This window comes from Pongo abelii, chromosome Y (assembly GCF_028885655.2).
Source record: "Pongo abelii isolate AG06213 chromosome Y, NHGRI_mPonAbe1-v2.0_pri, whole genome shotgun sequence".
In the NCBI taxonomy this organism is placed as follows: domain Eukaryota; kingdom Metazoa; phylum Chordata; class Mammalia; order Primates; family Hominidae; genus Pongo; species Pongo abelii.
This window is the reverse complement of record NC_072009.2, coordinates 56,838,005-56,861,055: the sequence shown is the minus strand read 5'-3', so window position 1 is coordinate 56,861,055 and position 23,051 is coordinate 56,838,005. Positions and strand designations below refer to the sequence as shown.

The 23,051-nt window shown below is 37.6% G+C and overlaps 1 pseudogene; it reads right to left on the bottom strand.

Annotated features, from left to right (window-relative positions):
- Positions 1-23,051, bottom strand: part of LOC129053370 (deleted in azoospermia protein 4-like) — a 57,173-nt pseudogene that overhangs the window by 24,209 nt on the left and 9,913 nt on the right.

The following is a 23,051-nucleotide window of genomic DNA, read 5'->3' as shown; positions in this document are numbered from 1 at the left end:
TAAGACATAAATAAACTAAAAAGAAAATAAACGTTACTTATCACCAGTAAGTGACAGAGTATGTCAAATCCTACTTTACATATCAAGGTAACCAGGATCGGAGAAATTACATGCCAGACACTCACGGGATTTATAAATATAGTAAAACACATCAGAAACCTCCCCATTCCAGAACCAGAATATACCCAGAAGTCAGGAATCTATATGAGGAGGCATCTGGAAAACACTGCAAGTAAAGAATAGCTGGATGAATTGCTAACCTTAGAGAAGAATAAACTAGGCAGACACATGAAGACAGCTGCTTTCAAATATTTTTGGAACTAGTTATGTGGCGGGAAAGCAGTTCGGGTGTTTTAGAGGTAGTACTCTTTTTTCTTCCCATTCTTATTTAAGAGTAATTAATAGCAAAACATTTCTGTTTCTCTTGAACACATTTTTTTTTTTTTTTTTTTTTTACGGAGGGTAAGGCCAGAGGCAGATTCCAGGCAGATACACGCTCATTCTAAGGCCACATTAATATTACCTTTCATGGACTGTATAGTCAATCAAAAAGTAACCGAATTCTTATCATTATGTGGACCAGCCATTGCTTAAGCATGCAAAAACCTGGGAGAGAAAAAGGCACTGTTGCTCCCACAGGAGTTTAAAATTGGGTTAAAAAGAAAGTAACAAAATGTGCCACATTAATACAAAGAATGATTTAAAACATTTATAGGCACGTATGAAATAGAAAAAAATCAAGAAAGAACAGGGAGTGTACGTTTGGCGCATTCACTTTACCTGAGGTACAGCGTAACTCCTTTGCTCCCCAACAGGCCGCTGTGGTGGCATCTTGGGGGGGAAAAAAAAAAAAAGGAAACCAAAATTATTCAAATATTACTACACATTTTCAAGAACACGTGAGACACACAATATCGAAGTACTTCTCACGCTGGCTCCTTGGTTAACAGAACAAAAGAAACAGAATAGAAAAAATAAGTACTTTAGGTTTCTAATCCCTCAACTTCTTGCTCTTCCTTCTACATAGAAAACCTCACCTTTTTCCCAAGTTTCTGCAAATGGCATTGTGAAATTCTCAAAGATACTAATTCTTTGAATTTGGTACCACACATATGATTATAGGTCATAGATATAGTTGTATCATTGAAAAGAGACCCAGAGAACTACTATCATGAAGCAGCAAGCTAAACTAAAAACACAATTGGAATTCTGTGCTCTAAGAATTGGATAAAGCTTTTATTTCACTCTGTATCTCTAAATTCATGAAAGACAGTCTGCATGTTTCAGCTCTTTGACAGCAAACATAACAAAATGCATGCTGAATCAAAGATGGGAACACCAAATCTCAGAAATTGTTCTACAGAAAAGTTATTGCCAAGTACCCTCCTGTCAAAATATTATTTCATCACTTCTAAATACTACAGAGGCCTTCATTACACTAATTCTAAGTGTTTTCTAAAATTTTAGGTACACTTCACTAGTTTAAAATGACAACCTATTCAGGCAATTTGTATAAACAAGTTGAAGGCCTCATTGGTAGCTGAAAGTAAATCATTTTACTCCCTCTTCAATTACCTGATTATTATATAAAGGCAACTGATATCGAGTGATGACCTGACCTGGTGAATCTGGATAAGTAGAATAAGCCTGAAAATAAAGTTGACAGAAAGAATGGATTAATACGGCAAAACATTGTTTTTAATTAGAAGGAAGTATCATTCCCAACGTGACAAAAATAGAAAGAACATTGAAATAGTAATTGTTTTTCTACCTACAGCAATGCAGATTTCTAAATGAATGACAGACATTATGAAGAAACAAATATTCTCTGTCAAGTGCTACCCTTTGGGTGGGAAAGGGGAAGAGACAAATGACAAAAGAAGTGCCTATTGCACCAGCCAAAGTTTACCTTATTTACACTGTCTACCTATGCCCACCCAGAAGTAATTTCTGACACTGGTGATAAGGCTCTATTAAGACAGATTTCAACCTAAGTTAAATTAACACATTTGCTATTTCTTTGGCAAAACACTTCCAGACTGTTTTATACTTGACAATATTTTGGGTAATACTGTAGTTCTTCGACAGATGTTACAGCTTTCTCAGTACTTCATTTCCACAAATTAAGGGCAGTATATAAGCCACAAATGGAAAAGAGACAGTATAATGTCTTCGACGTTTCAATGAATACTTACTAATTAAAAACATACAGGTAGCAGCATTCATGAATACACCCACATTCAGTAATGGCTCACCATAAATGCTAGAAACAAGCAGGGCTTTTCTTCTAGCCATTGCGCAGAGAAGGAAAAAGAAGAAGAGGTGTACCCTACACGTTTCAAGGACACGGAAAATGTGAACAAATGAGAGACACTGAAGAACTATTTCACTACTATTTTGTTACTTTATATTCCATCAAAGAAAAGGTCTTTTAAACACACACAGAAATGAAAGGAACGAAGAACAAAATAAACCTTATTTATCACCAGTAAGTGACAGAGGATGTCAAATCCTACTTTAAATATCAAAGCAACCAGCATCAGAGAAATGACATGCCAGAAACTCATGGGATTTATAGACAGAGTAAAAGAGATCAGAAATCTACCCATCCCAGAACCAGAATATATCCAGAAGTCAGTAATTTATATGAGGAAGCATCTGGAAAGCATTGCAAGTAAAGAAGAGCTACAGAAATCTACCCATCCAAGAACCAGAATATATCTAGAGGTCAGCAATTTATATGAGGAGGCATCTGGAAATCACTGCAAGCAAAGAATAGCTAGGTTAACTGCTAACCTCAGAGAACAATAACCTAGGCAGACACATAAGGAGAGCTGCTTCCAAATACTTTAGGAACTAGTTATATGGGGTGAAAAAGGAAGAGATAGGAAGAGATTTGTTCATATGTCTACAGAGATCATTTCTGAGAGAAAGCCTCAAAAAGTATATAGAAGACTTTTAGCTCAAATAACCAACACTAAGAGTAAGAAATTTCTAATAGAAGTAACAAATTTCCCATTACTCACACTGTTCAAACAGGGATTCCATTGCCACTTACTATGGAAAGTGTAGATACAATTCCACAGACGCAAGGATGACTACAATTAACAAGAGAATAGGAACATAAGCAGTTCTTACCTGAACGTACTGAGTTACAGGATTCAGCGTGATTAGGGGCTGCAGGCAAGTTTCAGTGTTTGGATTCCTCCAGACGTTCTGAAACTGTGGTGGAGGAGGAGGATTAAATACCAAAGGACGTGGCTGCACATGACAAGCACCTTTTTGAAAAGCAAGAAGAAAAAAGCCTACTTTTAGTTATTTGAAAAGCTACACGGGTCAAAAAAGAACAATTTCTTTTCCTACTCACAGAACTTTTGTTTCCTGATTGCAGGGCCCAGCTTCAGCTTTTTACCCTGGAGATGTATCTGTGACTGAAAAGAGAACAGTAACAAAACTAGAATCCATTTTCAAGTCTTAGCTTCCAAGACTTGGGTAAACACCTAAAGTCTTCTAAAGTGCCTATCATCATAGACGATCAGTGACAACTACGCACCAAATTAAAATTTGTCATCATGAAGCTACCTTACTTACCCTTGTCACTCTAATCAGTGTCAAGAGGCATCAAGTGAAAAGTTGATCAAAAACTTTTCATCACCCGGTCTCCAACCTTTCCGGTCTGTAGTTCATGAACCTAGGTGTCCACTCAGAAATAAACAGGATCTATCAAGTTATGGGAGGTTACTCTGACTTTGCATTTTGAACAGGAAGTCTAACGTCCTCCAAATTTTACACAGGTCTGAGTATCTCACTAACACTAAACGTTGTAGCAGTAAGATAAGTAAGAGATTTTTCTATTACTTACCTCTACTATCTTCTGGACATCCACATCATCAACAAATGAAACAAATCCATAGCTATAAAGGCAGATAAATGAAGCATAAAATCACCATCATACAGTACATGGTTCAGAACTTCTACTGTTCTATATACAGAAGTGATCATGACCAAAGATGGATAATATACCATGATAAGTATTTGCTAACATGCACATGACAGATCCTCTACAAACACTACTTTTTCTTAAGCAGAACTACGTCAAAATGTGCTAGGATTAGGGCACTGTGAAAACTTCATTGATTAACAAAGAATTCACATCTGTGAACCTGAATTTAACTTACTATCTAAGACAAGGTGGTTAAAATTTAAGATGCGGTGCAGTGTACGAAGAAAACAATTATTTGAGAAAACTGATTAACTCATCTGTATGAAATAAAAATTGCAGACATTTCAAAACAAACATTAGAAAAATGACTAAATAAAAGAACTGGTAATAACCTTTTATCCCCTACGTGAAAGAAATTAACACCGCAAACAATTTCATTTATACAAGGGTCAGAATATCAGTTTTGAAGTCTTGTCTCATACCTATAGAACAGGGGACTAGAGTTCAGATATTTTTGAAAAAATTACTCACCCTTTGGACACACCACTTCGATTCGTGATTATCTTCACTTCCTTCACAGAACTGTATCTACCAAAGCAGCTTCTCATCTCAGTTTCATCCGTCTATGGAACAGAATTGAACGTCAGAGTAAAAATTCGGCATTCAAAAATTTCAACTTTACTACAATTTTACTACCATGAGGGGGAAATTTTTTCCCCATTTATCCCCAAATGACCAGTAGCTCTTTGTCAAAGATATTTTTAGTACCTATGGGTCAAACCTGAAAGCAATTCTAAACCTCCATGAAGTACAAAAACACATTAAGTTTGTAACAGGGCCCAAATCCCATTGTTCATGATGTACTTTAAGGTAAAAATGAGGTATGAATACAATACCCTATCATCAATTCCACCAACAAAAACAGTGTTTGGCATGATTTTGCCTTCTGGTAAAACCCAGCCTTGGCTAGCCGCAGCTGATGAAGACTGGGTGCTGGCCTCTCTGCAGATGGTTGAGTTGGGAGTCTCAGGATTTGCAGCAGACTGTAATTTGGGAAGTAGACATCATAATTACGTATGCAGGCAAAATCCATACACAATGTGAATATCATTTTGTATTTTAAGTATATTTTATATAAATTACTTTCACTGTAAATTAGTCACCAGTGCAGCTCAGTTCAGGCTCAGGATTTTAAACTAATCAGAGGACATCAGCATGGAATTTTAACCAAAGGATATAGTACTTTCTTAAACCTACTGCCGCTCATCACCGAGTCTTGTATAATGCTGTGGAAGAATACTCATTTAGTATTTGTGAAAATACTCTGTGAAGTAGTTAAAAAAGACACCCAAAACTAGAAAGTTTCTATTTGTAAAAATTAAAGTTATTAAAATCATCCTGAGTTGAAAGTTTAGGGGAGGAGCCAAGATGGCCGAATAGGAAGAGCTCTGGTCTACAGCTCCCAGCGTGCGCGACGCAGAAGAAGGGTGATTTCTGCATTTCCATCTAAGGTACTGGGTTCATCTCACTAGGGAGTGCCAGACAGTGGGCGCAGGTCAGTGGGTGCGCACGCCGTGCGCGAGCTGAAGAAGGGCGAGGCATTGCCTCACTCCGGAAGCGCAAGGGGTCAGGGAGTTCCCTTTCCTAGTCAAAGAAAGGGGTGACAGACGGCACCGGGAAAATTGGGTCGCTCCCACCCGAATACTGCGCTTTTCCGGCGGGCTTAAAAAACCGCGCACCAGGAGATTACATCCTGCGCCTGGCTCAGAGGGTCCTAGGCCCACACAGTCTCGCTGATTGCTAGCACGGCAGTCTGAGATCAAACTGCAAAGCGGCAGCGAGGCTGGGGGAGGGGCGCCCACCATTGCCCAGGCTTGCTTAGGTAAACAAAGCAGCTGGGAAGCTTGAACTGGGTGGAGCCCACCACAGCTCAAGGAGGCCTGCCTGCCTCTGTAGACTCCACCTCTGCGGGGCAGGGCACAGACAGACAAAAAGACAGCAGTAACCTCTGCAGACCTAAATGTCCCTGTCTGACAGCTTTGAAGAGAGCAGTGGTTCCTCCCAGCATGCAGCTGGAGATCTGAGAACGGGCACACTGCCTCCTCAAGTGGGTCCCTGACCCCTGGCCCCTGATCAGCCTAACTGGGAGGCACCCCACAGCAGGGGCAGACTGACACCTCACACGGCTGGGTACTCCAACAGACCTGCAGCTGAGGGTCCTGTCTTTTAGAAGGAAAACTAACAAACAGAAAGGACATCCACACCAAAAACCCATCTGTACATCACCATCATCAAAGACCAAAAGTAGATAAAACCATAAAGATGGGGAAAAAACAGAGCAGAAAAACTGGAAACTCTTAAAAAGCAGAGCGCCTCTCCTCCTCCTCCTCCAAAGGAACGCAGTTGCTCACCAGCAACGGAACAAAGCTGGATGGAGAATGACTTTGACGAGCTGAGAGAAGGCGGCTTCAGACGATCAAATTACTCTGAGCTACGGGAGGATATTCAAACCAAAGGCAAAGAAGTTGGAAACTTTGAAAAAAATTTAGAAGAATGTATAACTAGAATAACCAATACAGAGAAGTGCTTAAAGGAGATGATGGAGCTGAAAACCAAGGCTCGAGAACTACGTGAAGAATGCAGAAGCCTCAGGAGCCGATGCGATCAAATGGAAGAAAGGGTATCAGCGATGGAAGATGAAATGAATGAAATGAAGCGAGAAGGGAAGTTTAGAGAAAAAAGAATAAAAAGAAACGAGCAAAGCCTCCAAGAAATATGGGACTATGTGAAAAGACCAAATCTACGTCTGATTGGTGTACCTGAAAGTGACGGGGAGAATGCAACCAAGTTGGAAAACACTCTGCAGGATATTATCCAGGAGAACTTCGCTAATCTAGCAAGGCAGGCCAACATTCAGATTCAGGAAATACAGAGAACGCCACAAAGATACTCCTCGAGAAGAGCAACTAACTCCAAGACACATAATTGTCAGATTCACCAAAGTTGAAATGAAGGAAAAAATGTTAAGGGCAGCCAGAGAGAAAGGTCGGGTTACCCTCAAAGGGAGGCCCATTAGACTAACAGCGGATCTCTCGGCAGAAACTCTACAAGCCAGAAGAGAGTGGGGGCCAATATTCAACATTCTTAAAGAAAAGAATTTTCAACGCAGAATTTCATATCCAGCCAAACTAAGCTTCATAAGTGAAGGAGAAATAAAACACTTTCCAGTCAAGCAAATGCTGAGAGATTTTGTCACCACCAGGCCTGCCCTAAAAGAGCTCCTGAAGGAAGTGCTAAACGTGGAAAGGAACAACCGGTACCAGCCGCTGCAAAATCATGCCAAAATGTAAGACCATCGAGACTAGGAAGAGACTGCATCAACTAATGAGCAAAATAACCAGCTAACATCATAATGACAGGATCAAATTCACACATAACAATATGAACTTTAAATGTAAATGGACTAAATGCTCCAATTAAAAGACACAAGACTGGCAAATTGGATAAAGAGTCAAGACCCATCAGTGTGCTGTATTCAGGAAACCCATCTCACGTGCAGAGACACACATAGGCTCAAAATAAAAGGATGGAGGAAGATCTACCAAGCAAATGGAAAACAAAAGAAGGCAGGGGTTGCAATCCTAGCCTCTGATAAAACAGACTTTAAACCAACAAAGATCAAAGGAGACAACGAAGGCCATTACATAATGGTAAAGGGATCCATTCAACAAGAAGACCTAACTATCCTAAATATATATGCACCCAATACAAGAGCACCCAGATTCATAAAGCAAGTCCTGAGTGACCTACAAAGAGACTCAGACTCCCACACATTAATAATGGGAGACTTTAACACCCCACTGTCAACATTAGACAGATCAACGAGACAGAAAAGTCAACAAGGATACCCAGGAATTGAACTCAGCTCTGCACCAAGCGGACCTATTAGACATCTACAGAACTCTCCACCCCAAATCAACAGCATATACCTTTTTTTCAGCACCACACCACACCTATTCCAAAATTGACCACATACTTGGAAGTAAAGCTCACCTCAGTAAATGTAAAAGAACAGAAATTATAACAAACTATCTCTCAGATCACAGTGCAATCAAGCTAGAACTCAGGATTAAGAATCTCACTCAAAACCGCTCAACTACATGGAAACTGAACAACCTGCTCCTGAATGACTACTGGGTACATAACGAAATGAAGGCAGAAATAAAGATGTTCTTTGAAACCAACGAGAACCAAGACACAACATACCAGAATCTCTGGGATGCATTCAAAGCAGTGTGTAGAGGCAAATTTATAGCACTAAATGCCCCCAAAAGAAAGCAGGAAAGATCCAAAATTGACACCCTAACATCACAATTAAAAAAGAACTAGAAAAGCAAGAGCAAACACATTCAAAAGCTAGCAGAAGGCAAGAAATAACTAACATCAGAGCAGAACTGAAGGAAATAGAGACACAAAAAAACCCTTCAAAAAATTAATGAATGCAGGAGCTGGTTTTTTCAAAGGATCAACCAAATTGACAGAGAAGAATCAAATAGATGCAATAAAAAATGATAAAGGGGATATCACCACCGATCCCACAGCAATACAAAAGGAATTTGTATTTCAATTCCTAGAAATTTCAAAAGAAATTTGAAAGGATCAACAAAATTGACAGAGAAGAATCAAATAGATGCAATAAAAAATGATAAAGGGGGTATCACCACCGATCCCACAGAAATACAAACTACCATCAGAGAATACTACAAACAGCTCTACACAAATAAACTAGAAAATCTAGAAGAAATGGATAAATTCCTCGACACATACACTGTGCCAAGACTAAACCAGGAAGAAGTTGAATCTCTGAATAGACCAATAACAGGATCTGAAATTGTGGCAATAATCAATACCTTACCAACCAAAAAGAGTCCAGGACCAGACGGATTCACAGCCGAATTCTACCAGAGGTACAAGGAGGAACTGGTACCATTCCTTCTGAAACTATTCCAATCAATAGAAAAAGAGGGAATCCTCCCTAACTCATTTTATGAGGCCAGCATCATCCTGATACCAAAGCCGGGCAGAGACACAACCAAAAAAGAGAATTTTAGACCAATACCCTTGATGAACATTGATGCAAAAATCCTCAATAAAATACTGGCAAACCGAATCCAGCAGCACATCAAAAAGCTTATCCACCATGATCAAGTGGGCTTCATCCCTGGGATGCAAGGCTGGTTCAATATACGCAAATCAATAAACGTAATCCAGCATACAAACAGAACCAAAGACAAAAACCACATGATTATCTCAACAGATGCACAAAAGGCCTCTGACAAAATTCAACAACCCTTCATGCTAAAAACTCCCAGTAAATTAGGTATTGATGGGACGTATCTCAAAATCATAAGAGCTATCTATGACAAACCCACAGCCAATATCATACTGAATGGGCAAAAACTGGAAGCATTCCCTTTGAAAACTGGCACAAGACAGGGATGCCCTCTCTCACCACTCCTATTCAACATAGTGTTGGAAGTTCTGGCCAGGGCAATTAGGCAGGAGAAGGAAATAAAGGATATTCAATTAGGAAAAGAGGAAGCCAAATTGTGCCTGTCTGCAGACGACATGATTGTATATCTAGAAAACCCCATTGTCTCAGCCCAAAATCTCCTTAAGCTGATAAGCAACTTCAGCAAAGTCTCAGGACACAAAATCAATGTACAAAAATCACAAGCATTCTTATACACCAACAACAGACAAACAGAGAACCAAATCATGAGTGAACTCCCATTCACAATTGCTTCAAAGAGAATAAAATACCTAGGAATCCAACTTACAAGGGACATGAAGGACCTCTTCAAGGAGAACTACAAACCACTGCTCAAGGAAATAAAAGAGGATACAAACAAATGAAAGAACATTCCATGCTCATGGGTAGGAAGAATCAATATCATGAAAATGGCCATACTGCCCAAGGTAATTTACAGATTCAATGCCATCCCCATCAAGCTACCAATGACTTTCCTCACAGAACTGGAAAAAACTACTTTAAAGTTCATATGGAACCAAAAAAGAGCCTGCATCGCCAAGTCAAAAGAACAAAGCTGGAGGCATCACACTACCTGACTTCAAACTATACTACAAGGCTACAGTAACCAAAACAGCATGGTACTGGTACCAAAACAGAGAGATAGATCAATGGAACAGAACAGAGCCCTCAGAAATAACGCCGCATATCTACAACTATCTGATCTTTGACAAACCTGAGAAAAACAAGCAATGGGGAAAGGATTCCCTATTTAATAAATGGTGCTGGGAAAACTGGCTAGCCATATGTAGAAAGCTGAAACTGGATCCCTTCCTTACACCTTATACAAAAATCAATTCAAGATGGATTAAAGACTTAAACATTAGACCTAAAACCATCAAAACCATAGAAGAAAACCTAGGCATTACCATTCAGGACATAGGCACGGGCAAGGACTCCATGTCTAAAACACCAAAAGCAATGGCAACAAAAGCCAAAATTGTGTCTTTATAGCAGCATGATTTATAGTCCTTTGGGTATATACCCAGTAATGGGATGGCTGGGTCAAATGGAATTTCTAGTTCTAGATCCCTGAGGAATCGCCACACTGACTTCCACAAGGGTTGAACTAGTTTACAGTCCCACCAACAGTGTAAAAGTGTTCCTATTTCTCCACATCCTCTCCAGCACCTGTTGTTTCCTGACTTCTTGATGATTGCCATTCTAACTGGTGTGAGATGGTATCTCATTGTGGTTTTGATTTGCATTTCTCTGATGGCCAGTGATGGTGAGCATTTTTTCATGTGTTTTTTGGCTGCATAAATGTCTTCTTTTGAGAAGTGTCTGTTCATGTCCTTCGCCCACTTTTTGATGGGGTTGTTTGTTTTTTTCTTGTAAATTTGTTGGAGTTCATTGTAGATTCTGGATATTAGCCCTTTGTCAGATGAGTAGGTTGCGAAAATTTTCTCCCATTTTGTAGGTTGCCTGTTCACTCTGATGGTGGTTTCTTTTGCTGTGCAGAAGCTCTTGAGTTTAATTAGATCCCATTTGTCAATTTTGGCTTTTGTTGCCATTGCTTTTGGTGTTTTAGACATGAAGTCCTTGCCCATGCCTATGTCCTGAATGGTAATGCCTAGGTTTTCTTCTAGGGTTTTTATGGTTTTAGGTCTAACATTTAAGTCTTTAATCCATCTTGAATTGATTTTTGTATAAGGTGTAAGGAAGGGATCCAGTTTCAGCTTTCTACATATGGCTAGCCAGTTTTCCCAGCACCATTTATTAAATAGGGAATCCTTTCCCCATTTCTTGTTTTTGTCAGGTTTGTCAAAGATCAGATACTTGTAGATATGTGGCATTATTTCTGACGGCTCTGTTCTGTTCCATTGATCTATATCTCTGTTTTGGTACCAGTACCATGCTGTTTTGGTTACTGTAGCCTTGTAGTACAGTTTGAAGTCAGGTAGCGTGATGCCTCCAGCTTTGTTCTTTTGGCTTAGGACTGACTTGGCGATGCGGGCTCTTTTTTGGTTCCATATGAACTTTAAAGTAGTTTTTTCCAATTCTGAGAAGAAAGTCATTGGTAGCTTGATGGGGATGGCATTGAATCTGTAAATTACCTTGGGAAGGATGGCCATTTTCATGATATTGATTCTTCCTACCCAAGACACATGCACACGTATGTTTATTGCGGCATTATTCACAATAGCAAAGACTTGGAACCAACCCAAATGTCCAACAATGATAGACTGGATTAAGAAAATGTGGCACATATACACCATGGAATACTATGCAGCCATAAAAAATAATGAGTTCACGTCCTTTGTAGGGACATGGATGAAATTGGAAATCATCATTCTCAGTAAACTATCGCAAGAACAAAAAACCAAACACCGCATATTCTCACTCATAGGTGGGAATTGAACAATGAGAACACATGGACACAGGAAGGGGAACATTACACTCTGGGGACTGTTGTGGGGTGGGGGGAGAGGGGAGGGATAGCATTGGGAGATATACCTAATGCTAGATGACGAGTTGGTGGGTGCAGCGCACCAGCATGGCACATGTATACATATGTAACTTACCTGCACATTGTGCACATGTACCATAAAACCTAAAGTATAATAATAATACTAATAATAATGATAATAAAAGAAAAAAAAAAAAGCCAAAATTGACAAATGGGATCTAATTAAACTAAACAGCTTCTGCACAGCAAAAGAAACTACCATCAGAGTGAACAGACAACCTACAAAATGGGAGAAAATTTTCACAACCTACTCATCTGACAAAGGGCTAATATCCAGAATCTACAGTGAACTCAAACAAATTTACAAGAAAAAAAACAAACCACCCCATCAAAAAGCGGGCGAAGGACATGAACAGACACTTCTCAAAAGAAGACATTTATGCAGCCAAAAAACACATGAAAAAATGCTCACCATCACTGGCCATCAGAGAAATGCAAATCAAAACCACAATGAGATACCATCTCACACCAGTTAGAATGGCAATCATTAAGAAGTCAGGAAACAACAGGTGCTGGAGAGGATGTGGAGAAATAGGAACACTTTTCCACTGCTGGTGGGACTGTAAACTAGTTCAACCCTTGTGGAAGTCAGTGTGGCGATTCCTCAGGGATCTAGAACTAGAAATTCCATTTGACCCAGCCATCCCATTACTGGGTATACACCCAAAGGACTATAAATCATGCTGCTATAAAGACACAAGCACACGTATGTTTATGGCGGCATTATTCACAATAGCAAAGACTTGGAACCAACCCAAATGTCCAACAAGGATAGACTGGATTAAGAAAATGTGGCACATATACACCATGGAATACTATGTAGCCATAAAAAATGATGAGTTCATGTCCTTTGTAGGGACATGGATAAAATTGGAAATCATCATTCTCAGTAAACTATCGCCCAGAACAAAAACCCAAAATCCGCATATTCTCACTCATAGGTGGGAATTGAACAATGAGAACACATGGACACAGGAAGGGGAACATCACACTCTGGGGACTGTTGTGGGGTGGGGGGAGAGGGGAGGCATAGCATTGGGAGATATACCTAATGCTAGATGACGAGTTAGTGGGTGCAGCGCACCAGCATGGCACAAGTATACATATGTAACTAACCTGCACATTGCGCACATGTACCCTAAAACCTAAAGTATAATAATAATAAGTAAATGAATAAATAAATTTAAAAAAAACATCCTATTCTACATTCATAAACAACTTTTCACTTTACTGAGTATACTGAAGATAAACCTTAAAAAAAAAAAAAAAGCCGCACCAAAAACAAAATAAGCCTCAATGTGTTACATCAATTTCTTATAATCCTCTTCCCTAACGCTAGGGTGTTCAAAGCATCTTTTGAAATAATATTTTTCTTCCTGAGTAACACGGAATCAGTCCGACTGATAATTCTAGTTTTCAAAGTGGGCTGATAGATATAAATCATACCATCTTTATTTTCAAATTACCATCTTTATTTTCAAATTAAAAAAACACAGACATATAACTCATTAATTTTCTAGATTCTGATCAGAACTGTCTTTATTCTTTCCACTGTTGACTCTAAGGTTAATGTAAAATTTTCTGAAGTAGTATTCATAACTAATATATATGTTGGACAAACAATATAGCACAGTGAAACAAAAATTAATTTAGTCAGGAGATCTAGGTTTATGTCCCTTACAGCTAAGTGGTTATAAGCCACCTACTTACTTACCAGCTATGTATCTGTGGGCAAATTGCTTTGAGAATGAAATGAGATAACCTCTGTGAATTCATTTTGTACGTATAAAGTGGTAAAAGTGGTAATGCCAATGTAAGTTAGTGTCCTGTTATTTGAATTTCTTTTCAGCCGATTTGTTTTCAAGTTTCTTTTTTGGCTTCACTATTTAGCTGACTTATTTTGAAAAAAATTTTAATTAAGAACTAATTGAAACATCAGGAAACTATGACGCATCATTAACTTAAAAATCATTGATGAAGTGCTGTTGACTTTAAAAGGTAAGTACAAAAAGCTGCAAAAGACAAAACTATTACACATACACCTGTCTGAAAGAAAACAAAAGACGAAAGAAATTGTGTATCTTTTCGAACAACACAGTAATGTTATAGAAGTTAATAAGAAAGGTGGGTTCCTGCTTTGCTAATTAGATGCTAGAAGTTACCGAGTCTAATTAGATGCTAGAAGTTACTGATTCTACACAGCTTTACTACACATGAAATCTAAATCGTCACATCAACTAAAGCCGAGGTTACTGCATTTCTCTATTCCTTCGTGCTTGTACCTGCTATTTTGGCTTTGCAACTAATTCCTAATTCTTTCCTTTAACAGCGTTATTTCATGACAATGATGTGGAAGAAAAATTTACAACACTATTTTTAAAGTTTTTCCTTTCTAAAAATGTCTTCCATTATTGTTTTTTTTCCAAATGACATTAAGCTGCATTATCTTGAACTACTGGGAACCTGCTTAGATTGCCCTTCCCTATAGACATTTTACCGATTCCTTCTCACTTCATTCAGAAATCCCAAACAGAATAAAACGAAACAAAACAAAAGAAATTCTGAAACTCTTGTAGTTTCTCTCCTTTTCAACTCCCCCTTGATTTGTGGATGAACTTTGGATATGTTTTTCTTTGATAAGCAAGCTATATTACGGTATTGTCTCTGCACCACAGTGTTTGGATGTATTTTAATTTAGAAATGTAACATCTGGCAGAAACCTGCGTCAGATCATGAGAGGTTATGGAAATGCACTGATTCTCAACTGGGCAAGATTTTTGAGCCCCAGGGGCATTCAGCGACATTTAGAGATTGGCTGTCACAACCGAGATGTATTCCTGGAATCTGGTGGGCTGAAGGCCAGGCATACTACTGCACATCCTACAATGCAAAGACAGCCTCCTACAATAAGGAATTATTTTGGTGCCAAATTTGCAAAGGGTCTGGTTAAGAAGCCTTGTGACAGTGACACAAGAATGGAAGAGGAAAATTCTTGTTTGGGAAGAACCTGATTTCCATTGCTCCCGAAAGTGAATCTTTTCATGACCTCAGTTTCAGTTTCCTTGCTTGAAAACGAATGGCCGGAAAAGACCTCGGGTGTCTCTTCTGATTCTCATACTCTATACACAAATAGTAAAATGGATACTTAGTTTGGTAAAGAGGAAAAAAGGCATTTGATTTTATAAGAAGTTTGACTTTAGCTTGGATCTTACAAACTGGCTGCCTGCTTAACTGGAATCGTACATATAAAATTCACTGAATCTCTTTAACAGCGTGGTAACATTTTAAATTAAGCAAGTCACCATCACGTCCTAGTCCTCAGCCAGCAGGTGGCGCGCAAAGCTAACAAAGTAAGCCATGTACTTCATTTTTTGCAATGTACCTCATTTTTACCATGGCTTGACTAGCAGGGATTGTTCAATTCCGACTCTGTGTGTATTTATACATAATTATGTAAGGTATGTATACATATATATCTATATAAATATTACATATCTATATAAATATTATATATCTATGTATCTATAAAAACATTATATATATCTATATATATAACATATATTATATATATATTTTTATATATATATATAAATACATATATATATATATAAATCCACAATCAATAGATAGCCTTTGGTTATTTCTAAACTATGGCCAAAAATATAAAGGAATGCTTAGGATAAGCTAAAGTTTAATTTTAAACAAAATACCATCGTAACTGTCAATAGCATCCCGCAAACCAACTGCATTAAAGAAGTAATTTTCTTAATCATACCTTCAAGTGAGTTGGTGAATTTTGAAGTGAGAAATGTTGGAATAGTAAACGGGTGAGCTTCAAGACCATCATATACACAACTCTCACTGCGATTTCTAGCAAGCGTATTCCTTGTTATATGCAGACAATCAAGTGACAAAGACAGCTAAAAGCTGGAGAAAACTATCATTAAATTCCAGCGATGTCAGCTCCTTTGCCAGTATTATCTAATGCAATTACTAAGTGAACACGTAAGCAAATTGATATTTACATAAACTGGCCAGGAAAAAGGCTAGAATTTGTAGTCATCAAAGTTACATTCACAGCAACAGGAAGAGGAGCAAATAAAGACAATGCTAAAATTAAGAAAATATGATGGGAAAATCAGAAGTTAATGCAGCAGCAGATTCTTGGGGAGTGCTGCGTGGGAAGGATGAAATTCAAGCAATACGCGATCCTTGCAAAACTATGCAAGAAAAAGCAAAAATATATACGAGACCTGAAAAATGAGTCGTGGCCAGCGGTTACAATAGAATGCTACGCGCAATCTCTATAGGAATAAATTTATATTACATATACTATTTTTCTATAGGAATAAATATTTACATAAACTGATCAGGAAAAAGCCTATCATCTGTAGTCAGCAAAGTTACATTCACAGCAATAGGAAGAGGAGCAAATAAAGAGAGCGATAAAATTAAGAAAATATGATGTGAAACTCAGAATGAAAACCTTAAGTAAATCCAAGAGCAGATTCTCGGGGAGTGGTGCGTGGGGAGGATGAAATTCAAGCAACAAACAATCCTGGCAAAACAAAGCAAGAAAACACAAGAAAGCAAAAGTATATATGAGACCTGAAAAATGGGTTGTGGCCACAGATAATAAAAGAGTGCTATGCAGAAACTCTGTTTTCAAAGAGGAAGAAAGTATTTCTCAATGCATTTTACAAAGCTAAAAGCACGTAAGTAACAAAGCCTCATCCAGATGATCCATCCCTGCCCTCAACACAAATGGGAAATTCCAGCCGTATATAGAGTCTAAGTTTATACTGGGAATGCAAGAATACTCCATTTGCAGGATACATTACTTTAATTCATCACTGAAAATCAACTGATAAAATACAGCACTCATTTTTAAATTTTGTAAAACCCCAAGTCAAATAGAGAAAGAGGAATCTTCTTTTCGATCAATCTCATTCTACCCTACCATCAAGCTTACAAGTGAACTAGTTGAGTCAACTCAATTGAAATTAGGGATAAGGTAAGAGCACCAGGTCACCTCCTATCACTCCTGTATGTTTTTTCCACTATGTATAACTAATAGTGAATACTATTAGTATTAGAATAGTGAATACTAATAAAAAGCTTTTTATGAATCAGTAAGAAAAATAAAATTAAGAAGGTAATTTAAAAAGCTAAACATCAATGATCAACTTCAACGATGATTTTAAAAAGTGCCCATCAACATAATGTAGTATTTTCCGGCTATTAGGCTGACAATTTAAAAAATACTAATAACTTTCACTGGAATGGGTGTGGAAAAGACAGCATTCTATACATCGTCAGTGAGAAAACACTAATACGTGACTTACCAAGAGTACTTTGGAAAAGGTGTATCATAATTTGATAAGCGGGGATACTCACCAGTATACTAAAAAGGAGAATTAGTTATAAAATTGTTATAAAAGGGGCAAAGTGCTTTCACCTAGCAATTCCACTGATAGCAATTCATCTCAAGAAATTAATAGTACAAGCGTGCCAAGATATTTACACAAAGATATTCATAGCATCTTTTTTTTTTTTTTTTTTTTTTTTTTTGAGACTGAGTCTCTCTTTGCAGCCTAGGCTGGAGTGCAGTGGCACAATCCCACCTCACAGCAATCTGCATCCCAGGATCAAGTGATTCTGCTGCCTCAGCCTCCCGAGTAGCTGGGATTACAAGTGTGCGCCACCACGCCTGGCTAATTTTTTTGTACTTTTAGTAGAGACAGGAAACAAAAATCATTCAAATATTCCTTCACATTTTCAAAAACACATAAGATACACAATATTGAAGAACATATGCTGGCTCCTTTAATTTGTTCTTCTAATAAAAGAAACAGAACGGAAAAAAGAATTACTTTAGGTTTCTAATCCCTGACGTTTTTGATGTTACCTCTGTATGTAAAACCTCAACTTTTTCCCAATTTTCTGGGGTTGGTATTGTGGAAATCTCAAGGATATTAGTTCTTGGAATTGATTACCATAGATATGATTATGGGTCATATATACAGTCACAGCTATGAAAAGAGACCCAGAGGACAACTAATGTGAAGCAGCCAGCTAAAATACAAATATAATTCAAATTCTGTGCTCTAAAAGGTGGGTAGTAATCTTATTTCACTCTGTCTTTCTAAAAAATTGATGAAAGTCAGTCTGGATGTTTCAGCTATTTGACAGCAGGATGAAAATAAACATGCTACAATAAAGAAAGGGACACCACATCTCAAAAAACTGTTCTACAGTAAAGTTTTTGCTAAGTACATTCCTGTCAAAATGTAACGCAATTACTTCTAAATAATACAGAGGCCTTCATTCTAGACTAATTCTAAGTGTTGTCGTAAATTTTAGGTACATTTCACTACTTTAAAATGGCAAACTATTCAAGCAATTTGTATAAAAAAAGGGCTCAATAGTATCTGAAAGTAAATCATTTTGCTCCCTCTTAAATTACCTGATAATTATATACAGGCAAATGATATCCAGTGATGATGTGAACTGCTGAATTTGGGTAAGTAGGATGTGCCTAAAAATAAAGTTTACAGTAAGAATGAACGAATATGATAAAACATTTTGTTAATTAGAAATACTATTCCCAATATAAAAAACTATGAAAAAGTTTTAAAACATTATTTTTCTACATACAGCGTTGCAGCATTCTAAATGAGTGACTGATTTTATGAAAGAAAGAAAGAGTCTGTCAAGTGCTGCCCTTTGGGTGGGGAGGGGGAACAGACAAATGACAAAACAAGTGACTATTTCGCCAGACAGGTTTACCTTATTTATACCGTGTACTTATGCCCACCCAGAAGTTATTTTTTACGCTGCTGATAAGGCTCTATTAAGACAGACTTCAGTGTAAGTTAAATTAATGCATTTGCTGTTTCTTTGTTAAAATACTTCTAAAGGGTTTTGTATTTGACAATATTATAGGGAATTATGAAGTTCTCCTACAAACGTTATGGCTTTTTCTGTACTTCATTTCAAAAAACTAAGGGGAGTATATAGTCCGCAACTGGAAAAGAGACAGTATAATGTCTTCTACCTTTCAATAAATACTTACTGATTGAAAACACATAGTAGCATGACACATGAATACACCCAGATTACAGAATGGCTCACAGTAAATGTGAGAAACAGGGCTTTTTTTCTAGCCATCGCTCAGAGGACGAAAAAGAGGCAGAGATATACCCTACCTGTTTCAAGTACATGGAAAATGTCAACAAACGAGAGACACTGAAGAACTATTTCACCACTATTTTCTTGCTTTATTTTCCATCAAAGAAAATGTCTTTTAAACTAAGACATAAATAAAACAAACTAAAAAGAAAATAAACGTTACTTATCACCAGTAAGTGACAGAGTATGTCAATTCCTACTTTACATATCAAGGTAACCAGGATCAGAGAAATTACATGCCATACACACACGGGATTTATAAATATAGTAAAACACATCAGAAATTTACCCATTCCAGAACCAGAATATATCCAGAAGTCAGCAATCTCCATGAGGAGGCATCTGGATATCATTGCAAGTAAAGAATAGCTGGATGAACTGCTAACCTTAGAGAAGAATAAACTAGGCAGACACATGAAGACAGCTGCTTTCAAATATTTTCGGAACTAGTTATATGGGGGGAAAGCAGTTCGGCTGTTTTAGAGGTAATACTCTTTTCTCTTCCTATTCTTATTTAAGAGTAATTAATAGCAAAACATTTCTGTTTCTCTTCAACAGATTTTTCTTACGGAGGGTAAAGCCAGAGGCAGATTCCAGGCAGATACATGCTCATTCTAAAGCCACATTAATACTACCTTTCATGGATTGTATAGTCTATCAAAAAGTAACTGAATTCTTATCATTATGTGGACCAGCCACTGCTTAAGCATGCAAAAACCTGGGAGAGAAAAAGGCACTGTTGCTCCCATAGGAGTTTGTAATTGGGTTAAAAGAAAGCAACAAAACGTGCCACTTTAATACAAAGAATGATTTAAAAAATTTACAGGCATATATGACATAGAAAAAAATCAAGGAAGAACAGGGAGTATACGTTTGGCGCATTCACTTTACCTGAGGTACAGCATAACTCCTTTGCTCCCCAACAGGCCACTGTGGTGGCATCTTGGAAAAAAAAAAAGAAACCAAAATTATTCAAATATTCCTGTACATTTTCAAAAACACATGAGATACACAATATTGAAGTACTTCTCATGCTGGCTCCTTGGATAATAGAACAAAAGAAACAGAATACAAAAAAGAAGTACTTTAGGTTTCTAATCCCTGAAGTTTCTTGTTGTTACTTCCACACACAAAACCTCACCTTTTTCCCAATTTTCTGGAAATGGCATTGTGGAACTCCCAAAGATATTAATTCTTTGAATTTGTTACCACACATATGATTACGGGTCACAGATATAGTCGTGTCGTTGAAACGACACCCAGAGAACTACTAACATGAAGCAGCAAGCTAAAATAAAAATACAACTGGAATTCTGTGCTCTAAGAATTGGGTAAAGCTTTTATTTCACTCTGTATCTCTATAAAATTCAGCAAAGTCAGTCTGGATGTTTCAGCTCTTAGACAGCAAACAGAACAAAATACATGCTGAGACAAAGACGGAAACACAAATCTCAGAAATTGTTCTACAGAAAAGTTATCGCTAGGTACCCTCAACAGCAAACATAACAAAATACATGCTGAAACAAAGACGGAAACACAAATCTCAGAAATTGTTCTACAGAAAAGTTATTGCTAAGTACCCTCCTGTCACAATACTCTTTCTTCACTTCTAAACGATACAGAGGGCTTCATTACGCTAATTCTAAGTGTTTTCTTAAATTTTAGGTACATTTCACTAGTTTAAAATGACAAACTATTCAGGAAATTTGTATAAACAAGTGGAAGGCCTCAATAGTAGCTGAAAGTAAATCGTTTTACTCCCTCTTCAATTACCTGATAATTATATACAAGCAACTGATACCCAGTGATGACCTGACCTGCTGAATTTGGGTAAGTAGGATAAGCCTGAAAATAAAGTTTACAGAAAGAATGGATTAATACGGTAAAACATTTTTTTTAATTAGAAAGAATTATTCCCAATATAAGAAAAATATGAAAAACTTTGAAATAGTAATTACTTTTCTATACACAGCAATGTAGAATTCTAAAAGAATGACTGACTTCATGAAGAAACAAACATTCTCTGTCAAGCGCTACCCTTTGGGTGGGGAGGGGGAAGAGACAAATGATAAAATAAGTGACTATTGCACCAGCCAAAGTTTACCTTATTTGTACTGTGCACTTATGCCCACCCAGAAGTTATTTCTCACACTGGTGATAAGGCTCTATTAAGACAGATTTCAACCTAAGTTAATACATTTGCTACTTCTTTGGCAAAATACTTCCAGACTGTTTTGTATTTGACAATATTATAGGGTAATACTGTAGTTCTTCGACAGATGTTATGGCTTTCTCTGTACTTCATTTCCTAAAAGTAAGGGCAGTACACACGCCACAAATGGAAAAGAGACACTATAATGTCTTCGACGTTTCAATAAATACTTACTAATTAAAAATATACAGGTAGCAGCATTCATGAATACACCCACATTCAGTAATGGCTCACCGTAAATGCTAGAAACAAGTAGGGCTTTTCTTCTAGCCATTGCTCAGAGAAGGAAAAAGAAGAAGACGTGTACCCTACACGTTTCAAGTACATGGAAAATGTCAACAAATGAGAGACACTGAAGAACTATTTCACTACTATTTTGTTACTTTATTTTCCATCAAAGAAAAGGTCTTTTAAACACACAGAAATGAAAGGAACGAAGAACAAAATAAACCTTATTTATCACCAGTAAGTGACAGAGGATGTCAAATCCTACTTTATATATCAAAGCAACCAGCATCAGAGAAATGACATGCCAGAAACTCACGGGATTTACGGATAGAGTAAAAGAGATCAGAAATCTACCCATCCCAGAACCAGAATATATCCAGAAAGTCAGCAATTTATATGATGAGGCATCTGGAAAGCATTGCAAGCAAAGAATAGCTAGGTTAACTGCTAACCTTACAGAACAATAAATTAGGCAGACACATAAGGAGAGCTGCTTCCAAATACTTTAGGAACTAGTTATATGGGGTGAAAAAAGAAGAGATAGGAAGAGATTTGTTCATGTGTCTAAAGAGGTCATTTCTGAGAGAAAGCCTTGCAAAGTATATAGAAGATTTTTAGCTCAAATAACCAACACTAAGAGTAAGAAATTTCTAACAAAAGTAACAAACGTCCCATTACTCACACTGTTCAAACAGGGACTCCATTGCCACTTACTATGGAAAGTGTAGATACAATCCCACAGACGCAAGGATGACTACAATTAACAAGAGATCAGGAACATAAGCAGTTCTTACCTGAACGTACTGAGTTACAGGATTCAGCGTGATTAGGGGCTGCAGGCGAGTTTCAGTGTTTGGATTCCTCCAGACGTTCTGAAACTGTGGTGGAGGAGGAGGATTAAATACCAAAGGACGTGGCTGCACATGACAAGCACCTTTTTGAAGACCAAGAAGAAAAAAGCCTACTTTTAGTTATTTGAAAAGCTACACGGGTCAAAAAAGAACAATTTCTTTTCCTACTCACAGAACTTTTGTTTCCTGAGTGCAGGGCCCAACTTCAGCTTTTTACCCTGGAGATGTATCTGTGACTGAAAAGAGAACAGTAACAAAACTAGAATCCATTTTCAAGTCTTAGCTTCCAAGACTTGGGTAAACACCTAAAGTCTTCTAAAGTGCCAACCATCATAGACGATCAGTGACAACTACGCACCAAATTAAAATTTGTCATCATGAAGCTACCTTACTTATTACCCTTGCCACTCTAACCAGTGTCAAGAGGCATCAAGTGAAAGTTGATCAAAAACTTTTCATCACCCTGACTCCAACCCCTCCTGTCTGTAGTTCGTGAACCTAGGTGTCCACTCAAAAATAAACAGCATCTATCAAGTTATGGGAGGTTACTCTGAGTTTGGATTGTG